We start from the raw sequence: 18,683 nt of genomic DNA on the forward strand, positions 1-18,683 counted from the left end.
GATTACCCTCTAGGTGTTATAGTGAGAAACTCTATGGTTGCTACTGGTCAATGTGGCCAGCGCAATTACTATTGAAAGAGCTGAGAACAAGTGCAGGTCACCTTATGCTTTGTCATCTAAAAACGCATACCTGATGGCTTTATTGAGGTGGTACGTTAATATTAAGTTTACAGAAAGCAATCACTAAGTCCGTGACCTATGTAAATCACGATGTACGCATTCATGCAATAAAGGATGACGCGAATTTCGGTTTCGAATATGTTTTTTGGATGCGTAGTAGTTTCGTTTAGGTTTGACATGCGATCGCGCGTCGACATCGGATGCTATGGCACACTCGTGCCTTATGTGCCACCGAAGCCCCGAAGTAGTCTGGCATATACCTTCACATGTAAGTAAACGAATGTATCCCCTTGTTGAGAATATCACGCGAGTAGGCAGCTCTTGTGGTGCATCACAATCGTTTGAGAAGCGTCACAGTAGAGCATTTTTCTGCATGCGGAGCGGTGTTTTTATTTGCAGGTTTCCCTTCAGTAGGAAATTGCTGGACAGGCGGACCAGCGCACTGGAATTGTACTGGCGAAGCCACAAGCAACTCAAAGAATCTGTTTATTTGTTGCACTTTGAACAATCATGCTTGTACAAAGGCCACAGCAGAAAAACAGCCTGATGCCGAGTATTTCTGTGCCACGAAGTATTCAAGAGGCGAGTGCCTAATGCGGATGAAATCGAGTGCATCGAGACTTAGAATGACAGAAAGCTGAGCTAGTTGGTAAGGATTTATTATGCAAAACAGAGGTGAGGCGTGCAGACAGGACACAAGAGTAGAGAAGTAGACGGCGCTCGTGTTGCTTGCTTGCAAATACTCTACTCTTGTGTCCTGTCTGCACGCCTCACGTCCGTTTTGCATAACGAGTGCATCTACCCACATAATAATAGCGTAGGCGTTTTAGTAACTGTGCAATATTTTCAACACTTCCTTGCATGCCATTTCATGTGGAATATATTTTCTGGTCACAAATTTGTGCAGCGAATCTATTTGCATGATCGACTCCGGGCCTGTGGGACCGTTCACTTGCACTTGATGCTGTCTTTTACATGTATCCATACACTGCAGATATGCATATCAGATCCCTGCGAGCATTTTCAAAATTCAATTATTTTCGACAACAGGCACATATGCAATACTGACATAATCCCGAATACCACTAAGCAGCTGGGACACATTTTTGTTGACCATACTCGCAGGTAAAATAAGTACATCATGTGGACAGCTCCAGCTCATTTTAAGTCAGTGTGTACAAGGGTTATGCAAAAATACTTTTTTCTCGCGCACCGATTATTTTGCTGTACAAGCAAGAGAACCCACCACGTTAGTGTAACGTATCTTGTGCATCACACTAATATGTGCTTTCATTTACCAAGTGAGATGAGTTACTTTTATGGCTCATTCAGTCATATCACACTGCAAGCTGCATTCATCAATCTTCAATTGGATTTTGCAAATGTTTAATGAAACATGTTTCCCTTTTATGCAGATATGCAATGGCAACCTCTTCCATGTGTTCCAAAAGTAAAATTTAAGCTCTAAATTAAAGAAGATATTTCTAGTCAGAAACAAGCAAAAATGGTGACTGCAGAGTATCAGAAGCCCAAGGTACAGAAATTATGAGAAGTGTCGAATGATTTTAAGGAAAGAGTCGTATTTGAAAATGCAAGACTCTTTAGTGGAGGTCAAGCAAGTCAATATAGGTAGAATACTCTGCAAAATTATGCGAGTGAGGGGAAGTCAAACAATCGGTCAGGAAATGCATTGTTTTTCTGCAAAACAAAAGCTGATTGCCATTACATACCTAAGTCACTTTAGCATCATGATAAATTCAGAAATAAACCAAAAAACAAGACACGCAAAAATAAAAAAAAAATTTAATGATATTCCAGCAGAACTTTTTGTTGGGCTAGTTGGTGCATATTACTGAAGTACTATAGCGCCAAACAGACGACACAAGAAGAAGAGACACGGACATAAGCGCTCGTCCGTGTCTCTTCTTCTTGTGTCGTCTGTTTGGTGCTATAGTACTTCAGCCATTTAATGATGCTCTTTCCACACGGATAAATAAAAACAAACACATCACATTTAATGTGGACATATCAGATGCCTTGTGAAACACTAAAGGAACAATTCAGTTTCGAGCTATGGCACTTGCCACATAGATGTGGGGGGGCCTTGCACCAATAGTGATAGTTACCACTGCATTTAGAAATTGAAAGCATTCGTGCAGACAAGGATGATTCTTTGTTTTCGGCTACCACTGCAAATGCCTCCACCAAGTGTTACAATGCTGCACGCAGCCATACTAAGGATCTCGCAGCAACACCTGCAGGTAAAAAGCAGAAGCAGTCAAAGTGCTGGTGTGTTCTGGACACCATGTTTGAAAACTTTTAGGCAAGAAGAGTGCAAGAAGCAGACATAACAACTGCATTTACTTCCATAATTCCCCATTTAAATGGCCTTTTCTTTTTGCTTAGACAATGCCTATGCCTAGCCACAGCAGCTCCCTCATACAGACTCCGCAAGCCAAGAGGCCGTGGAGGCAAATGCAGGTAAGAGGCAATAAGCAATATCACTGGTATCGACATTCATCTAATTTCTTTTTATTTCGTTTAGGCAGCCAGCACACCTCGAACAGCCACCTTGACTGCAGGTGTGTCACCCTAGTCGCCAAGGAAACATTTGAGGGAAAGTGACAGGCAATGTGAACAGCCACTTCTCCATGTAAACAATACTCTTTCTCTCGGGTGACTCCTGCGCCTCGCCATGCCAGCACACTTGTGCACAAAGATGCCGCAGAGGCACGTGCAGGTCAGAGGCAAGAAGCAGTGGCACTGGTGTCGACATTTACCCAATTTCTTTTTCTTACACTGAGGCAGCCAGCACACCTCGAACAGCCACCTTGACTGCGGATGTGTTAGTAGATTCCCGTTGTACATATGCTCATAATAAACTTCAGTAAACTTGAACTTCATAATAAACTTGAAGGCAAATGGGACATTGACGCATTGTATGTTTGAACATTTATTGTACACATACAATATATGTTATACTTTGCAGTGCTACAGAGCGTATTTTGAAGCTTCCCCCGATATTTTGCACCTTTAATTACGTATGTGTTGTGTGGCCCTCAATGCAGTTCATGTTGTAGCAGCTGCTTTGTCTGTGTATCGCACATTGGCTTAAGCTCGTGATATCCACATACTTCTCTCACATATACAAAATAAAGTTCTATGTAGTCCTCAGTGTTACAACAAAAAATGAAAGTAAACAATCCGATCGTGGAATTGTGTTTATTACAGTGGTTCCTACGACAGTTACTGACAAGTTGACAACTTGAACTGGTCAATCGGTCCGTAGCCTCCTCTATTTTTCAAAAATTAAGGAGGCTATGATCTGTCATGGCAAGGAATTGTATGTATACATAAAAAAGGGGGTATGTGTGTTTTTGGAGTGGAGGTATAGGATTAGGGCGGTACGAAAAAATGTACCAATACCGTGCTCTAGACCCATTCCGTTAAGGTACCGTAACAAAGCGTATTATGCATATTCATACAACCAACTCTGATATTACAGACGCCAGGCGACGCGAGCTACATTTGTCATGATGCATTCGCGACTGCACCGGATGCCCTCCACATTATTCTCGTTAATCGTGCTCACTGCGCCGAGGCAAAAGAAAGATCATGGGCGCAGGTGCCTTTAAAGTATCTCGACCTTGCGAGGCACTGCTGCGCGTGCCAGGGGAGCTGTCCGTGCGAACACTCCCTGGCACACACCTGCCTCGGCGGCCCCAACCTACGTACCGTTCTGCTTCGAGCTTTGATCCCCCCCACTGTCCCTCGGGTGCCCTGGAGTTCCTGCGCCGCCTGCTCTACTATCATCTCAGGTGCTCTCCTGAGACTTCCGTTTGTCGGTTACATGTGCCCTACAGCTGGATCATTACTTATAATAATAAAAAAGAACCGATCTATCGTCACGACGATAGATCGCGAAAGCGGCTTTTGCAACATACCGCGCCCGTGCGAAGAGAATTACGGAACGCCAACGAGGAATCTGACCACAGCTTCGAGCTCGTAACCTCGTCGAGTGACACTCCTGCAACAGGCGTGACCGCTGAAAACCGCATACCGCCGGAAACTTGAACAGGATCATCCCTCGGTTGCATAACTGCCAGCTGTACGGCCAACATGGACCACACCCACACCATCCCGCAACATAGAATAAAGAACCGACTTATAAAGCCCAAACACTCGGCTGCACGCACACATCACAACACTACAAGCGAGACGCCATGCTGCTACGCTGCTACTGTTGCCGGATTAAAACTGACTACTGTCACCAAGTCTAGCAAGCGTCTCAGGAGCTGGCAACCTCGGCGCGTAGCAACATGGCGGCGCTCTTGAGGTTCCCGATTTTAATGCATGGGCCCTATGCGTAGCTTGTCCTCTAGAGTCAGTATAGTAACTCTATGGTCGTACGCAGCAGTCTGGAACGCCCATCGCGCCGCCGCTATCTTTGAGAGTGTTGCGGGAAAGCTCGCCTCCTGTCAACAGAGCGCACTTTGTCTGGGGCAGCGGAGTTCGATATATCCATTTTACATCCGGCCCCGTTGGAAATAAAAAACTAAAAATGCATGCGATTTTCTACGTGATATAGAAAGTGTTCGATATACGCAATAATTCGATATATCCGTGCTCGATATATCGAGGTTTGACTCCTTGATCAGATGGATTGAACAATTCCTATCCGGGCGCACACAATACACTTCCACAAACAATCACCGCTCACCTCTTACCAATGTGACTTCGGGCGTCCCTCAGGGCGCCTGTCTGTCCCCTTTATTATTTCTAATCTATGTAAACGACTTGCCCACTAGCATTAATTGTAATTAAACTACGACTTTTCGCAGACGACTGCATAGTTTACAACACTGTTAACTCCTCTGACGATGTTCTTTATTGCCTGCAGCGTGACCTCGATGCCATCTCGTCATGGTGCGAAAAATAGCACATGCCTCTGAACTTATCGAAATGCAAATCTATGTCTTTTACCTGAAAGCGCAGTCCCTTTCAGTCCACTTATCGCATTAGCTCTGTCAACATCAGCGCCACTTCATCTTACAAGTACCGGTCTTGGGTCTTATTTTGACGTCATCACTCTCTTGGATAACACACATCGAAACAATACGTCATAACGCTGCGCGCTCACTCGGGTATCTACAAAGAAATCTAAAGAAGGCATCCCCAGAGGTAAAGAAGTTGGCATACGTGACATTTGTCCGTCCACAACTCGAATTTGCTTCTGCTGTCTGGCATCCATCTCAAGATTACCTAGCCGCATCATTGGAATCCGTTCAAAACCGAGCCGCCCGCTTCATCACTTCACGTACAGTGCTCACGGAATGAAATGGGACACGGAGCGTTTAGTACAACCCTACTTATGTGCAAAGTACGCGAGAGCACTATGTCTTGTCACTAGGACTTTGGTCACCAAAGGTGACGAGGACTCAGATGTAAGTGTACGCGCCAGAATTACGTCGATGTGACACGAACTGGAACTGGTTGAAACGAAAGTATGCGCATTACTTAGCCCTAAATTGACGCGTTTCATTCCGTGAGCACTATATTATTCACGGTACACTATATGTATACTGTCACTTCTTTGAAGCAAACAATAGGTCTGCCAACACTTAAGTCTCACCGCATCATATCACGTCTTTGCTTGCTGCACTCTTTTTATTACAATCCACGCTCAAGGCACCACCTTCTTAAACCACCATTACGAACTTCCTCTGGCATAAGTCACAGCTCTGCCATAGCACGTTTACCCGGCCGCTCATCTGCCATGACCACTTCCTTCTTTCCTGATGCAATCGTTATTGGAATGCGCTCCCTGACAACTTCATTACCTGTACTCACCGCAAAAATTTCGTGAATATATCACTTTGAATAACTTTCTGTTCCCAGTGTACATGGTTCATGAACCCATCATAAACCACTCGGAATAGTCTACCCTTGTCAACCCCTCCACCTAGTCTTTTTCTTTTGTTTCTTTTATTGCGAATGTATTGCCGTTGTTACGTTTCGCCTACGACGCGCGGTGTGGGGAACCAGCGCTGGAGTTTTCACGTAAAGTCCCTTGATAATTTGAAAGTACCGCCACTCTTTGAACTCTGCCGCCGCCGCGCGACCTCCTCGCCCCTTGCGTGTCCCCCCCGCGGCAACCAGTTTTGCCCCCGTTTTTCTGCACGACGATTGGTCTCCCTGCCGTTGCCCATGGAAACGCGCGGATCTTGAGTTTTGCTTGTGTTTTTCTTCTTCGTTCGCGCCATTTTTCTCCTGAGCACGGCTGGCTTGGTGCTTTAGCTCGGCGTAGCGAACGTTGTGCGCAGTGTTTCTGGTCGATGTGCTAGCGCTATGCCGGGCTGTTGCGCATATAACTGCAGCAAGAAGCCTGAAGATGGTTATGCCGTTTTTATTATACCACAACGAAAGCGTAACGGCTTGCGTAGGAAGCAGTGGCTGCATGACATTGGCCGAAGCATCTTTGTTCTGACAAAGAACAGCGTTGTTTGCGAGCTGAGGAGTCTTTCTTATAGCTCGTAGCAAAGCATCCCGTAATGCTGCATTTTTTTATCATTCTTCCGGCCTACTCACCAGCGTTTTTGTTGCGGTTGTCCTCAGTATGCTTAAAGGGCCCCTGAAACGGTTCGGACAAATTTTGTAGGCGCGTAGGGTACAGCTTAAGTAGAACATTCACACCACAATTTAAGTGAAGCGTTATGTATTAATGGAGCTGCAAGCGATTAGAAGTTACCCTCCTCCCTAGCTATGCTTTTCCTCCTCAACTCGCTCGCCGAGCGAGCGACGCTAAGCTCCGCCTTCACTGGTTCAGCGTCACGATGCGACGTCACATCGCTCACTTCCGGTTGTTTAGGAGCACGCCCCCTCCCGCGCGAGACCTCTCCGCTAGCCGCTTGGCCGTCGACCGAGAGCTATCGAAGCAGCGTGCGTTGCGAGCATTCTGTCGTAGCGCCGAACGTGTCCGGTACTCCGCTAAAAACAGGCAAGCTGGTCATTTCGGCAAATGACTGGAGGCATAAACTCAAGCTGATGAAGGAACTTTAGCGTAGACGTACGTGAGCAGCCTGATCGGTCTGCACGGTCCAGACACTTGCTGGCGCAGCGCTTAACCAGTCAAACAAAGCGCTAATACTGCTCTAACCAAGTGTAAAGCATTTTAAACATTTATAAATCAACGTGTTGATGATTACACTCCTGCGAAAAATACACACCAGCAGCAAAGAATACACTTCGTTGCTGCTACTGTGTATGGTTGAGCTCTGTGCCACCAGGTGGCTGCACCGTGCAGACCGTTCACATTTGCCCTTCTGCTCATCTCGTGGCTCATCCCGGCACAGTCAAGCGGCCAGACCCTGTCCCCTTGCGCTTACGTTTGCCCTAATACTGGACTCGCGGTTTGCAGGTCGCTAGGTTTGCAGTCCACAAGGCAACAAAGTCGAATCATAGTGCTCGCGAAAAGACTGAGACCGACTCTGACCGCGGAGCTCTCGTGAAAATGGAGTACGTTGTAACACAAGCAGACGACACTTGCTGTGTGCCGGAAGTGCTGAAGTGTACTAAAAAACTATTCGTGTGTATTTATTTTAGTTATTTTCTTTTTACAAAAACAAAGTAACTAACATTCCCACTATTACGAGCATCATTTGTTCACCATAAAGTTGGAAAAATTATCGACCACGAGCCCTGGTCAGCCAATCAGATAGCTCGCCCATGTGACGTAATATGGGTTATTTGCATCATATGGGTAGGGGCGGCTTAAAATTCCGCCGAGCAGTGCGCTGCGATCGGCAGCGATGTGTATTTTTAAAACTTTATAATAAATTACACGCTTTACGCAGAGCACTTAGATGCATCAATTAATGATCAGAAGAACCTACTCTAACGACTCAGTACGTTTGTAGAAAATCGCCAAAATCGTTTCAGGGTCCCTTTAATATTCTGGGGTGGCTCCATCACTTCGCATGCCGCTAACTGTTGTTATTCAGTCGGAAGCGCATTATTATTGATTCTGCTTTGCGCCCTGAAAAAATTAGTGGCAAGTATCCCCGTAGTATTGTAGGTGATGAGCGTTCACTAGTCAAAATTGAGCTTTTTTTTTAAGTTTTAAGGCGAAAGCCTTTAGATCTTTATGTTTCAAGGTCGCGTTCTAAACTGGAAGTATCACGTGACCCAAGGAAGGCCAGAGGGGACCCAAAGCATGTCCACCCCTGTATGAGAGAATGATTACCCAAGTTAATTAATGAATCATTAGTGGTTGACATAAGGTGGATTAGGGAGGATTAAGGTTGATTAGAGTGTATTAAAGAAGATTAAGGTGGATTAGAGTGCATTACGAAGGATTAAGATGCATGAATAAAGATTTAGGTGCGTGGAGGAGAATTAAGGCGGATTATGGTGGATTAAGGTGAAGTGTTGATGAAAGGGTATTAAGACCGATTGGGGTGGATTAGGGTGCATAAACAACAATCCAATCACTAATCAATCATTACTTTGGTGATCATTAATCATCTCTTATACGCGGCTGCACATGCTTTGGTTCGCTTCCCGCCTTCCTTCGGTCACGTGATATTTTCTGTAGCTCACAACGGGACCTTGAAACAGAGGTCTAAGGCTTTCGCTTAATAAGCCACAGAGAAAGGGATGTGTCACAAGCAATACTAGACAAGACGCACGAAGTAAAGCATCTGATCATGTGGCAGAAAAATTGTCTGGAGTATAGAACTCGCCTCAAAGCTCCCTTTAAATCAGTATACCCCGTTCATACGGCTTTAAGAAAAAACCAACCTCCTCATAAACGTTGCCTCCAGCATTATCGATGCTGTTATTAGCATTTGTCAAAATTTTCAACCCCACTGGGGCGCACAACTGGCCCAATATAACACGCCTCCATAGAATCCTGCGGCCCGTCCGCGGGAGCCCAGGAGGAATAGCGTGCCGTGCGCAGCCGGCGGGCGAGGAGAATCGAGGAGGAAAGCGCCGTGAGGAGGAGAGTGTCGCTACTTTCATTTATTTTCACGGCACCTGCAGCGCCGCCCTGGCGGTCAGAACATGCACAATGCAGCCTCCCCCGCGGACGAAAATTGCGTTGCGTGCCCTTAAAGTCGAACGAAAACAAAAGGGCGCCGACAATACTGTTGCGTATACAAGTGCCACAACTAAGTCGGGATGAGGGAGGATGTATCCTTCTGCCTCTTTCCATCTAAACCCTACGAACAAGAACGGAGGCGGCGTTGGATCCAAGCAGTCAGGCGAGCGGAGTAAGTTCCCGTCTTGTCGCCCTGTCAAGCGGTGTCGGGCTGGTTTCTAAATCAAATTTCGCGTGTATCCTTGGTTTATTCGATAGTGAAGACGGTCAGCCACGGCAGACAGTACCAAACAGCAGAATCTGCATTCGGTATTTCGTCGGAAACAAAATGAGCAATAGCATGCACCATCCGGCATATGTACCATTTTTCCTTCGCAATGCCACCGCCAAGCCCCTTCCAACGCCACCGCACCAAGTGAACGATACGAAAGGTAAAAATTATCCATTCATTGCCAAGAATTATGTGGGAGGGAAGCTGCCTTGTAATACGATTTGTAAGCGCATATAGTGCCAGCGCACGCGCGACTAAGCCACCTATGTGTTTATAAAAATGCGCATACGGATGAGGACTCGGCGCTGAGATGCATCCGGCAAATTTATGTAATTAGTGCTAGCCAGGATTGTTACGGATCAAGCAGCGGAGCACTCAAACCTTTGCTTGCGCAGATCATCTGATGAGCTTTCTTCTCCATTGACTGCTGTGGCGAAGTAACATCAGAATTTTTTATTTCTAGCCAGAGAAATATGGAATATCTTCAGGCCAACCAATACTTACGAAACCATAGCGCAGCACGACGGGAGCCATAACTGCTAGATTTGCGAGGCAGCCCAATGGATCTGCAGTCATCGAGTAGTATGACAACAGAAGTTCCTGCTGCCAGTCTGACTTATGTTGTAATTGAAATAAAAGTGGCTAAATTTCTGAACATGGCGCGTACCTCTAACTCGACGTCGTCTACGATCTTGTCGGACACCTGTGACACGCACTTGGCTTTCACTCTCACATCACCGTCCACAATTTGTTCAACGCCGTACACGTTCGGAAGCAGACGCTCCCCTATCGTGAGGTTGCCGCCACGAAAAAAAACCTGTCGGCGTCGGCAACCTTCTTGAAACCGCACGGCAATCTTTGCATCGCTGTTGCGCAAGCAGGCGATCTGCCGCCGTCGAAAACGGAGCGCCATGAGAACGACCAGCGAAGAAAAGCGCCGACGGCACAACGTAAACGAAGCGGAGACTACGCCACGACGCGACCGCGCTGCTTGGCGTTTCCACATTGGGGCGCTGTCAGGAGAGGCGCAGTAGCGCCGCCTGGCCATGGTAGCGTGCGTGCGCGCGCGCGCGCGCGCGCGGGCGGGCGTTACGTCGGACTATAAACGGCCCTTTAGAGGCGCCTGTCACTCAAGATAATGGAGAACCGGCGGGTCGACTGGCGTTGACGTTCGACGCTGCGAATCGGCGGTGAACTGCCGTTTTTTCCTCACCCATGGAACTAGGGACCAATCGAGTGTTTATAAGCAGCTGTTGTCGGCTGCTAGAGTGTGTTCGTGCTCGTCAGTGTGCACTGTGATCATACCCGTCATCGTGCTCATCATCGGGCTCTGTGGTCGTGCTCGTAAGCTGTGTGCTGTATGCTCGTCTTGCGTGCTCCATTTCGGAACCACGCTAGACTGTCGAATGTATCTCTTGTTTAAAATGTAAATACTGTAAATAAACCCTGTACGCCCTGTCCCCCCAAGTTCCTGAATTCTCGGCTGCGAGGTTTGGTGAGTGCGGGACTTGGTTCTCCTGAGTTTTGCCAGGCTTTTGTTAGTGTCAGAAACAGAGCTGGTAATTGTGGTTGTCGTTGCTGCCGGGTTAGTTTGCGGCAAGACAATAGTAGGCAGTAGAGAAAGCAGCATTCAGAGCAGCCATGGATTGGAAGTCGTTGCGCAAACCGAAATTGCTGGAGCTTGCAAGAGAGTTGGGTCCGGATGTCTCAGACGAACTCAGAAAACCAGAACTGCTGAGGGCTATTCTTGAGTTAGAAGCTGAGGATGACGAGCTGTCGGAATGTCTTGAGACCATTGAGGAGAGGGCAAAAAGACAGGAGCGCGAACTTAAAGAACAAAAAGAGAAAGAAGAGCGCGACCGTCAACACGCTTTGGAAATGAAGCGTCTCGAGGTAGAGATGGAACGCGCTCGTAATGGAAGTCAGGCACACGGTGCACGAGAACGAGTATTGTTCAAAATGACTGACCTGGTGCGGCCGTTTAAGCTTGGAGAGGACATTGGTTTGTTCCTAGTTAACTTTGAGCGAACGTGCGAGAAGCAGGAGTTCTCTCGGGAAACGTGGCCACAGCGCTTGCTCACTTTGTTACCCGGCGAGGCGGCCGATGTAGTCGCTCGCTTGAAGAGAGAGGAGGCAGAGGATTTCGACAAAGTGAAATCGAGTCTGCTAAAGAAGTACAGGCTGTCAGCGGAGGCGTTCCGTCGGAAGTTTCGGGAAAATGAGAAAGGCAGAAGTGAGTCATATACAGAGTTTGCCTACAGGCTAATGTCAAACATGCAGGAGTGGCTCAAAGAAGAGAAAGCGTTTGGTGACCACGAGAAAGTTCTGCAGTGTTTCGGGCTAGAACAGTTTTATAGTCGGTTACCGGAGAACGTGCGGTACTGGGTCTTGGATAGGCCAGACGTTAGTACGGTGGCTAAAGCCGCCGAGCTAGCCGAGGAGTTTGTGACGCGTCGGGCTCGCGGAGCTAAGGACGGTAAAAAGGGTGAATTTGGCTCCAAGTTTGAGAGGCCGAAGTTCACACCCATGAGAGCAAGGGGGGACACACGTAGTGCGGATGTGAGTGAAAGCAGTCCGACCGAACGTAAGGAGACGGCGGCAGCCGAAGCCGAACGCAGAAAGCGGTTCGAGACGAGGCAAGCGCGCGTGTGTTATACGTGTCAGAAGCCGGGTCACTTTTCGGCGCAGTGTCCAGAAACAAAAACAAAAGTCGTGTTTTTGTCATTATGCAGCACTGACGAGAACATGAAGCTTCTCGAGCCTTACACGCGAGACCTCCTCGTGAACGGGAAAGAGTGCCGAGTGCTTCGCGATTCCGCAGCTACGATGGATGTAGTTCACTCCTCTTACGTAGAACCCGATATGTTCACGGGCGAGTGCGCATGGATCAAGCAAGCCGTGGAAGCTCATAGCGTCTGTCGGCCCGTAGCAAAAGTGCTTATTGAAGGACCTTTCGGAGCACTTGAGACGGAGGCCGCAGTGTCATCTATGCTGCCCCCCCAGTACCCGTACCTATTTTCGAACAGGTCCGATCACCTCCTGCGCGAGAAGGGGCTTTTGTTTGGTGAGGCTAGCGTTCAGGCCTTAACCAGATCGAAGGTTCGGGAGCTCGCTGCAAAGGCGGTAGTTGCGGGGCCGACGTTGTCGAACAATGAGAAAGGGTCAGAGGCGCAGCAAGCTGATATTCAGAGCACGTCCGAACTGAATAAAATTGAGCCTGTAGCGTTGAAGGCACCAGATACTGGAGAGAAAACGCCCGACACGGGAAAGTTAGAAGAGCTATCTGCGGATTTGCTCATCGCGCCTACGTCAGACGGACTTAATAGGTTGCTAAAAGTCAGCCGGTCGGCTTTGATAGCCGAGCAAAAAAAGGATGGCAGCCTAGAAAACATACGCTGCATTGTCAAGGAAGGTATCGCCAAGAAAAATGCTCGTATTGTGGAAAGAGGTGGGGTCCTGTACCGGAAGTATCTAGACCGCAGGGGAGTGGAGTTCGATCAGCTGATCGCGCCTCAGTGCTACCGTCAGGATCTGTTGCGCTTGTCGCATGGGGGTTCGTGGTCCGGACACCTAGGAGTTAAGACTAAGGACCGTCTCTTGCAAGAGCACTATTGGCCAGGGTGTTTTCGTGACGCAGACCACTTTGTGAGGACATGTGACACCTGTCAGCGGGTGGGCAAACCAGGGGACAAATCGCGGGCGTCGTTGAAGTTGGTACCTATCATTACGGAGCCTTTTAGACGGCTCGTTATTGATACAGTGGGACCTCTGCCGGTAACAACCACGGGGTACAGACACATTTTGACTGTGATCTGCCCAGCGACAAAGTTCCCTGAAGCAGTGCCGCTTAAAGAACTCAGCTCAGTTGAGATAGTCAATGCACTACTGTCCATATGTGCGCGAGTTGGTTTTCCTGCGGAAATCCAATCAGATCAAGGCACAGTGTTTACTAGCGCTTTGACAACAGCCTTTCTCGAAAGGTGCGGGGTAAAGCTGTTGCACAGCTCAGTGTACCACCCCCAGTCGAATTCCGTTGAGAAACTCCACTCCGTCATGAAGCGCGTGTTGAGAGCATTGTGTTATGAACATCAAACTGACTGGGAGCTGTGTCTGCCTGGGGTGATGTTTGCATTAAAGACCGCGCCGCATGCGGCTATGGGGTTTTCGCCAGCTGAGCTGGTGTACGGTCGCTCGCTGCGGTCTCCGCTTCGCATGCTTCGAGAATCGTGGGAAGGCAGGGGCGACGACCCAGTCGTGGTGGAGTACGTGCTTAGGCTCCTCGAACGCTTAAGAAGGGCACAGGAGTTGTCAGGTGAAGCAATGGCAAAGGCCCAGCAGAGGGCCAAGGTTTATTATGATCGGACAGCCAGGGCCCGTCGTTTTGAGGAGGGCGATGAGGTCATGATATTGCGCACATCGCTAAAAAACAAACTCGACGTGCAGTGGGAGGGCCCAGCACGGATTGTTCAAAAACTGTCGGACGTGAACTACGTGGTGAGTCTGCCAGGAAAACGGAAAGCACAGCAAGTTTACCACTGTAATGTGCTCAAACCCTATAGACAACGGGAAGCAGTGGTGTGTATGCTGGTAAACGTTCCCGAAGAGCTTGCGGTCGAGCTTCCGGGACTAGGCTCAGTGACGAACAGGGAAGACACCGATCAAGTCATTAGTGACTTAATCAGTAAAGAACCGCTGTCGCCTGAGCAGAAAACCGAACTACACCAGCTCTTACAAGAGGTTGAAGGTCAGTTCTCTGAGAGGCCTGGTAGGACTTCTGTCCTTACTCATGATATAGAACTTACCTCCCCAGAGCCAGTACGATCCAAGGCGTACCGGGTGTCACCCCGCCAGCACGATATTATGGAGGCTGAGGTAAAGAAAATGCTACAGCTCGGTGTTATTGACGCGGGTGAGAGTGATTATACCTCCGCTTTGATTTTAGTTGAGGTAGCGGGCAAGGAACCTCGTCCTTGCGTCGACTACCGCAGGCTTAATTCCATCACTAAGGATCAAATTTATCCGATCCCTAACATGGAGGAGCGCCTTGAGAAAGTGAGTAGCGCTCAGTTTATTTCCACCCTAGATCTTGTCAGGGGTTATTGGCAGGTTCGCCTTACAGAAGAGGCTAGTAGGTATGCGGCGTTCATTTCACCAATGGGGACATTCCGTCCTAAAGTTTTGAGTCTTGGTTTGAAGAACGCGCCATACTGCTTTTCAAGCCTCATGGATAAAGTGTTGCGGGGACAGCAAGAATTCGCTTTACCGTATCTAGACGACGTAGCGATATTCTCCGCATCCTGGTCTGAGCATATGGCGCACTTGCGGGCAGTGCTAACCCGCCTGCGCGAAGTGAGCTTGGCAGTCAAGGCTCCCAAGTGCCAATTAGTACAGGCCGAGGTTGTCTACCTCGGTCACGGGATTGGACGGGGTCGTCGCCGCCCCTCTGAAATAAAGGTGGCCGCTGTGCGAGACTTCCCGCAACCGCGCACGAAGACCGATGTTCGGTCGTTCTTAGGTGTCGCCGGCTACTATCAGAGGTACATCCCCAGGTACTCTGATATCGCGGCTCCCCTGACAGATGCTCTAAGAAAAACAGAGCCCCAAACAGTCGTCTGGGACGAGACAAAGGAAAGAGCTTTTAGCGCCCTAAAGAGCGCCCTAACAAGCCAGCCTGTGCTACGATCGCCAGACTACACAAAAGGGTTCGTTGTTCAGTGCGATGCTAGTGAGCGAGGCATGGGCGTTGGACTGTGCCAAAGGGAAAATGGAGAAGTGGAACACCCCGTCCTGTATGCTAGTCGTAAGCTGACCAGTCGTGAGCAGGCGTACAGTGCCACCGAGAAAGAGTGTGCGTGTCTCGTGTGGGCCGTTCAGAAATTGTCATGCTACCTAGCCGGCTCGAGGTTTATCATTGAGACGGATCACTGCCCTTTCCAATGGCTGCAGACCATCTCTCCCAAAAATGGCCGCCTCCTGCGCTGGAGCCTCGCTTTGCAACAATATTCCTTTGAGGTGAGTTACAAAAAGGGGAGTCTCAACGGTAACGCCGATGGCTTAAGTCGAAGCCCTTAACGTAGGAATCAGCCTCAAAGTTGTTTGTTACTGATGTTTTTCTTCCTGAGGCAGGATTTTTAACATATTGCTTTTGTTTAGTGTTTCAAAGTGATGACGTGCTTTCTAGTGCAATTTTCCAATTTGTGGACGCGTTCTGAGTACTGCTAGACTACTGTAAGGAACTAGGCAGTGGTATAAAAGGGGAAAGAGCCTGGCAGGACTTGGTGAGGGTTGTGCCGTGCTTGCTGACTGAGCGGTTGAGTTTCGGCGCAGTTCTAACGCTTTCCGGGAACGAGAACAAAAATATCAACTCTCCCGAAGTCACTTTGCAGTGTCCTGTGTGAACCTGAACGAGAGAACGAGGCCTTCTCTGTGCGCTGCGCTCAAGAAACGCCGAAGGACGACCGACTTCGGTTATGAGCATCATCGAGCGACATCCCTCCGGACAGCGGATGCAGTCCCCTGACCATCGGGATCTCCTCCTCCCGGCGGGGTGGTCTGTTACGTTTCACCTACGACGCGCGGTATAGCCGGCGCAGATGCAACGGACGCCAGGGCCCCATTCAAGGTGGCGGACATTTTGGCCTGTTCAGCGCTGCCGTAACGCCTCCTGCCATGCGCGTCCAGGCATGTTTCAATGCCACGTGTCTTCGTGTGTGCATGTTGGTGCCCACGCTTGTCAAAGCGCGGCAGCCGGGGAGAGGAGCTCCCCCAACTGTGAAGCGAGGAGGTCTGACCGGCGCCGGCCCGGCGGATGCGTCACCTACTCGTCTCAACGTGTCTCTCAGCGTGTCCGTGCCCCGCATCACGTGCGCCTCTGACGAGGCGTTCCTTCTTGCCCTCGACACCGAGAGTATAAAAGCAGCTGCCCCCGGACGCCAAGAGAGAGGCTCCGAATTCTTCCGTCGAGTAGCGTGCTCTCCCGTCTCTCCACTTCGGTCGACCTGACCGGCCGCTCTTTTGCGATGCTAGAATAAACAAGTTGTTCTTTTAGCAGTCGACTCATGCTTTGTCATGACCTTCGGATGCTTCCAGTTGTGCCCCAGGCCGCCAGGCCAACGCTACTCTTGGGGCTTGCGACCCAGTTGCAACACCGTGTTACTTCTTGCAATCCAAATTTTTTCTTTGATTGTTTTAAGTCGTACAAAATCAGAAATGTGTTTTTTTGTCTTTTTGTCATTGTTTTGCACGAAACCACTCTTACATGTTTTTGTATTGCCCCCCCCCCCCCTTGTGTTATGCCTTCGGGCCTTCAAGGTGATAATAAATGAAATGAAATGTGACCCTTTAGTATACCCACTGTGAACCCCAACTTGATAGACTTCTGAAAAATTTACTTTTTTCAATAATGCGTATACAGACACATTTTAATTTATTTAAAAGAGACTATATCACTGCAGAGAGGTACAAAAAATTTCTGTTAATGTTTTTCATCATACATTTAATCACGTATTTCAATGAACAGGATGTTTGTTCATACAAGCAAATCATTATGTGGGTCTGTGTGGTTCAAGGCACATCGCACGTCTGCTTCAGCATCCAACCTGTTTCTGGCCTTTGATTTGATTACTATAACAGTCGAGAAACCACTTTCACTGAGGTAAGCTGATGAGAAAAAAACTTTCAAGGTGACTTTGTTGGTCTTGGAGAAAGCACTTTGGCGCAAGAGTGGCTTAACTGTTGTTCCTGGAACTCCTCTTTGGCTGCGGTGTTGTTGATGAGTTACAAGAATTCCTCTTGGGAAAACAGGGGAGGCGCACGATGAAAATCCAAGACGATGAGCGAAATGAGAACGAGGTGAAAGCTCTTGTATGTCATCAGTAAGCATGTCCACAGCACAATGGAAAGGACTGCTGGCAAGTTTCAGCTGTACAGTCTCATATGCATTTATATTATGGAAATAGTGTGTGAACTCTTCTTGGAGGCTTGATAAATGTTCCTTGATGTCTGAAGTGGTTTCTCACCAAACACCTCATTAAGATGTTGAAAGGAAGCTACATTTCCCGTCTCAACTTTCCTTTCCCAAAGAGCTAGTTAATCTAAGAAGGCCTTAATGGCATCTGTGTGCATTATGATGGTGGTACCTGGGCCCCATAGTTGCCAGTCCAGTCTATTCAAAGCTTAGAATATGTCTGCCAAATAGGCACGATTACAGTTAAACTTAAAAGGCTCTTGAATGTGCTTTAACAACTGCTCTCTCTGCTTCCTGTGAGCTGCCAGATATACCCGCACTTCATCAAGGAGCTCAAATACACATGCCATAACATTGCCTTTTGATAACCAATAAACAGATGTGTAGAAGAAGAGGTCTTAGTGGGGCAGATATCATGTCTTCACACTGCTGGTGAAACAGCAATCCATCTTGTGGCCAGAACTAACATTACATTTTGCAGAATAAAACATCTTTTCAGAGGTGACATATATATATATAATTTTTTAGGAAGGCAGCCGTTGAAACAGCATGTGATCTGGAACTGAAAATTCATTGTTGTTTCCACAAGAAGACTGTATATATACTTATATAGTTAAACCCTCCATGAATTGTAGTTTGAGAAATACTGCACTAGAGATACAATTATTATGTGGAAAATGTCTCACCTTGATCACTTAGAGTTCCTAATGAGGTGCAACGAAAGCAACGTAAGTATGGCAGGGGTACCAGCACCAAGCACCAGTGCCTCTAGCTCTCATCCATTGTGGGGTCTTCCAGTTCCGCACAAGTTGTACCAAGCAGAACGCATGTGCACTTGCACCGGCCTTACATTCTTATGTAGTGTATCATTAATTCTAAGATGGGAAGTTTGCGGGTTGCACGCTGATCTGCCACAAAAAGTGGGTTACATAGTCCACTTTAAACTGTATTACTCAACAAATTCAAGGGATCTCAAGAGAAAAATTAATTCTAGGAACTTCAAGGGCCTTGAAAATCTAATTTTTGATTTCGAGGGTTTTCAAGGGTTTCAAGAACCCAGGCGCATCCTGACTGTGCCAAGTGTTACACTGAACGACGCAGGCTCTAAAAAGCAATCTTTGTGCAAAATTTGAGCAAAAGTAGTGCAGCAGTAAGCGCAAAGTATTTTCTTTTTTTTTAACACTTTAAGCAAAGTATGCACGTCCCTATTGATATTCGTTGGATTA

General features: G+C 47.9%; 1 protein-coding gene across 11 annotated transcripts in view; it reads right to left on the minus strand.

Moving 5' to 3' along the window:
- Positions 1-18,683, minus strand: part of LOC135909202 (latrophilin Cirl-like) — a 471,476-nt gene that overhangs the window by 67,045 nt on the left and 385,748 nt on the right. The window lies entirely within an intron of this gene.

The sequence above is a fragment of the Dermacentor albipictus genome, chromosome 9 (genome assembly GCF_038994185.2).
Source record: "Dermacentor albipictus isolate Rhodes 1998 colony chromosome 9, USDA_Dalb.pri_finalv2, whole genome shotgun sequence".
NCBI lineage: Eukaryota > Metazoa > Arthropoda > Arachnida > Ixodida > Ixodidae > Dermacentor > Dermacentor albipictus.